The following is a 4809-nucleotide window of genomic DNA, read 5'->3' as shown; positions in this document are numbered from 1 at the left end:
GCCCTGTTTTCACCCCTTTGAATAGCCCTTCCCTCAATTAGGCAGCTGGGAATCTTATGAAGGGAATAACAGGACCCTGCCTGCACCCTGGGGATGAGCCTCCCAGGGGCCACCGCCCACCATCGCCTCCCACAGAGATTCAGAGCCTCCCCACCCCTGGAGGGACCTCCCCACACTGCTAGGAACCAAGCAGCTGGGCCAGGGCAGGAGGAAGGGCAGGGAGAACACGAAGGGAATGTCTGCCTTTTTAAAGATGTGACTTTGAGCATACATAGAGAAAAGTGACACACTGCAAATGTGCCTGATGAGTTACCACCAGGAGAACACACCCAGACCAAGAAACAACATTCCCTCCTGCCCTTCGGTAAAGGTGACTTCTGACAGCACAGATCACATTTGCCTGTCTTTAAACTTTATATAAAGGGAATGCAATGCACAGTGTATATCCTTTTGTGTGGCTTCTTTCATACACGACGGTGTCTGTGAGATGCCTCCATGCCGTCCCGTGCAGGAGGCATTTGTTCATTTTCATCACTGTACTGCATTCCACTTCCAGTTCCGAACGACTACAAATAAAGCTGCTACGAACACTTGTGTGCGTGTCTCTTGTGTGGGTGTACCTGCTTAGTACACACCCCAGGATGTCTCAGCCACACGATAGGTGCATTATGCCAACCACTAGTTTCAGCCACACGATAGGTGCATTATGCCAACCACTAGTTTCAGCCACACGATAGGTGCATTATGCCAACCACTAGTTTATTATCTCTTGGCTGGAAATTTAACCTTCAATACCTGCTCCACAGCAGTGGAGAGAATTACTTTAAGCATTTCTTCTTTACACTGGGCAGATTCATTTTTTTCTTTTCTTTTTTTCTGAGACAGGGTCTCACTCTGTCCCCCAGGCTGTAGAGTAGTGGCACAAGCATGGTTCACCGCAGCTTCGGCCTCCCAAGCTCAAGTGATCCTCCCACCTCAGCCTCCCAAGTATTTGGGACTACAGGTACACACCACCATGCCCAGCTAATTTTTGTATTTTTTATAGAGATAGGGTCTCGCCATGTTGCCTAGGCTGGTCTCCAACTCATGGGCTCAAGTGATCCACCTGCCTTGGTCTCCCAAAGCCCTGGGATTACAGACACGAACCTCTGCACCCAGCTGAGATTCACTTTTTTGAGGAAGGCAATAAAGGGTGAATTTGCAGCTGAGAATAAATCAATTGATAATTGGCTTTTTCCTCTTGACCATGGGTTGCATTGTCCTGTTTCTTCATGTGTCTAGTGATTTTTGACTGAATACTGGACATCACGTGCAGAGTCTATTCTGCTTCCTCCTCTGAAGCTGTCGGTGTTTGCTTTGCAGGTTGGTTCACTGCTGGGCCCTTGTGGACTTGTTCTCATGCTTTGTCAGTGTTGATGTGGAAAGCCCAAAGTGTTTCCCAAGTCCTGCCACCTTGGTAAGATTCAACCCTCAATCTCAGTCTCCCCTGCAGATCTCTGTGGGGCTTGGTCTGAACTTTCATTAGATGAGTGTAGAGTAGGCATTATTGTACATTGTAGTCCTTTCTCCTTAGAAAAAAAAAAAGTAAGATCTCTCCACTCTAGCCAGGTTCAAATGCCAAATGCCAACACCACCCAAGTCTCTCCACTCTGGCCAGGTCCAAATGCCAAATGCCAAAATGCTGCCCGACACAGCTGGTCCTCTACTATCTTTGTTCCGCTCTAACCTGGGTGGACATAACCTCAGGTGATCCCTGGTGAGTCGCAGCCTTGAGTACTTTCCTCCGAGAAACACTATGGTTTGTGTCCAGCCCATAGAACACAGAAAGGTGATAAGTCACTCTGTGATTGGCTGCATCATTCAAGGCTCTGTCCTAGGGGATGGAGCAGCAAGACACCCCTGCTGTCTGTGAAGATATGGCTGTTGGAAGGCCTGGGAGGGGCCTTGTATCAGGGAACCAGTGAGTGGCCCCAGGCTGCCAGCCAATAAGAAAGCAGGGACCTCAGTCCTACAGCCACAGGGAACTGAATTCTGCCAACAATCACGTGGTCTTCAAAGAGGACCTCAAGCTTCAGAAAGAAACACCAACACCTTGGTGGCACCCTTGAAACCCCGAGTCACCCAGCAGAATTGTGTGTGGGCTCCTGACCCCCCAAAACTGAGAATAAATGCATGTTTTTTAAAGCTACTAAATTGGTGTTGATTGGTTATGCAGTGACAGACAACAGCAAAGGGCCTATAGTCACGGCTCTCTGGTGAGCCTCCAGCGCCTCCTCACCCTCAGCCACAGGCTTGCAGAGGGTCCCAAGCACTCCCCACCAGCAACATGCACACTTGAGCCCCTCACTCCAGTCTCTGCCTCTCATCCCAGGGGGACCGCCGTGCTCTGCCTGGAGCCCTGCTTGTGGGGTTATGGCCGAGGAGAGCCGGGAGTGTGGGTGCCTCCAAGCACCCTCTCGGTCTTGTGCTGTCCTCACCCCGCTGCCTGAAGAGAGCAGCGCACGAATTTTGCCTGGTCTCAGAGTCGTTTCTGGAGGGAGACGTACCTGGCAGCAGCTACTCCTCCACAACTGGAAGCAGCGGTTGACTCCACATCAACGTAAAGACAAGGTTAGTTCAGTCTTTTTACTTTTATATTTTATTGTTTTACTATTTTCACGGTATATACATTGGACCTGTCTTTTTAAAAATCTTTTATGACACTGAAACTTTTGAAGAATGCAAACTGGTTGTTTTGTAGATTGTCCCTGCGTTGAGTGTTCCTGACATTTCTGCATGAACAGATCGGCACAAGAGCCAGGCGTCCTTCCCAGCGCTTGGGACGCTGGCTGCCCACCAGCAGCAATGGTTCCTTTGATCCTCTGGTTAAACTGGCATCCACAAGTTTCTCACAGTAAAGTTACCACTTTTCCCTCTAACCGATAAGTAAGCTGGGCGTGGTGGCTGACACCTGTAATCCCAGCACTCTGGGAGGCCAAGGCAGGTGGATCACTTGAGCCCAGGAGTTCGAGACCAGCCCAGCCAAAATGGTAAAACCCCGTCTCTACTAAAAATTCAAAAATTAGCCAGCTGTGGTAGCGCAAGCCGGTATTCCCAGCTACTCAGGAGGCTGAGTCACGAGAATCGCTGGATCCCGGGAGGCAGAGGTTGCAGTAGCCGAGATCATGCCGCTGCACTCCAGCATGGGTGACAGAATGAGTGAGAATCCGTCTAAAAAAAAAAAAACGAAAATTAACAAGGAAGTACTTTTGATACTGGTGGCCAGAGGAGGTCCCCAAATGCAAATGGGACCTTGAACCAGGCCAGTGTCCAGCCTCTTAACACCATCACAAAAGGAATTCAAGGATGAGTTAAAAAATAATGAAAGTAGAGATTTATTGCAAAGCAGAAAGTACACCCTCCAGAAAGCAGAGTGCGGCCGGGTGTGAAGGCTCACGCCTGTAATCCTAACACATTGGGAGGCCGAGGCAGGAGTTCAAGACCAGCCTGGGCAACATAGTGAGACCCTGCCTCATACAAATAAATAAGTAAATAGAAAAAAAGTCAAAGAAGAAAGGAGAGTGCGGGTGTTCTCAAGAGAGTGAGTCGTGAGGCAGGGTTTGGGGCTCCTACCTTTAATGGGTTTCTTTAACCAAGGAGTGGAATATTCATAAAGATTTCTGGAAAAAGGTGAAGATTTCTAGGAACTGTGGTGCCACCCATTTTTACACCAAATATGTGTGTTCCTGGAACTGTCGTGGCACTGCTGAGTGTAATTTGTGTGTTGACGAGCATATAATTAGGCCATCGGTGAAACCCAGGCCAAGTCCACTGCCATGTGGGTCCAGTCGTCTCGGCCCAGCTTGGCCCATGTCCTGGTTTTCAAGGTCTGGTCACCCCCTGGCTTCTGCAGCTTTTTCAACAGCTCTCTTTTGATAGCCATGAAACTGCTGCCTGGAATCTTCTGTTCTCCTGCGGCCACCCTGTCATAGTCCTGTCTCACTTTGGGTTAGGTAAATGTCCTGTCCCTCATCAGAATCCATCTCTGGACTTAGCATTCGTGGATGATTCGTGGATCAGTGTTTACTACGATGGCTGTGGGTTTTAAATCACTGTTTTATCTGTCATTATTTTTTTGAATTATCACACAGTAAGTTGACTTTTTTGGAAGATGTACGACTCTGTGGATATTCACAGACACATATCGCCACCGCCACACTCAGGAAGCAGGAAATCCCACGACTCAGAAATCTCCCCAGACGCGCCGTTTGCGGTCACCCCTCCTCTTCCCCCTGGAAACCCCATTTGTTCTAAGAATGCTGGACAAGGCCCAGGACATAGATGCACCAGGTTGCATTGAGGTCTGGCTTTTCTGACTCAGCACAGCGCTGTGGAGACCCACCCAGGGGGTTTCACGGATCAACGGCTCGTTCCTTCTATCACTGAGCAGTATCTCGTACACGACGCACCACAGTCTCTGTCACCCGCAGAAGGACGCCTGCAATGTTTCCAGGTTGGGCAGCTATGAATAGAGCTCCCATAAACATCTGTGTACCGTCTTTTAATGTAAACCTGTTTGAATTTGTCTTGGACAAATGCTCAGAAGCGGAATTGCTGGGTCATACGCCAGGCGCATGTTTCCCTTCACCAGAAGCCACCGACCTGGCTTCGCGAGGGAAACCCGTGCGGTCTGCACCCCCAGGGCAGTTCCCGGAGCCTCACGGCCACCGCAGCACTTGCCGTCCTTGCTGTTTGGAATGTTTTTTTTTAGCTGCTCTCATAGGTGGCCACTCATGGGTGCTTTTTTTTTTTTTTTTTTTTTTTTTTTTT

The 4809-nt window shown here is 49.3% G+C and overlaps 1 long non-coding RNA gene across 2 annotated transcripts in view; it reads right to left on the bottom strand.

Annotated features, from left to right (window-relative positions):
• Nucleotides 1-404: 404 nt before the first annotated feature.
• LOC116460804 (uncharacterized) overlaps nt 405-4809 on the bottom strand; it is a 13146-nt gene continuing 8741 nt past the window's right edge. For both annotated transcript variants that reach the window (XR_009211507.1, XR_009211508.1), the window contains exons 2-3: nt 2547-3210; nt 405-1568 (exon numbers count right to left, since the gene is read on the bottom strand). This is a non-coding gene — a long non-coding RNA (uncharacterized LOC116460804). The remainder of the gene's footprint in view (nt 1569-2546; nt 3211-4809) is intronic.

The sequence above is a fragment of the Hylobates moloch genome, unplaced genomic scaffold (genome assembly GCF_009828535.3).
Source record: "Hylobates moloch isolate HMO894 unplaced genomic scaffold, HMol_V3 SCAFFOLD_21, whole genome shotgun sequence".
NCBI lineage: Eukaryota > Metazoa > Chordata > Mammalia > Primates > Hylobatidae > Hylobates > Hylobates moloch.
This window is presented reverse-complemented; position numbering and strand designations above follow the sequence as displayed.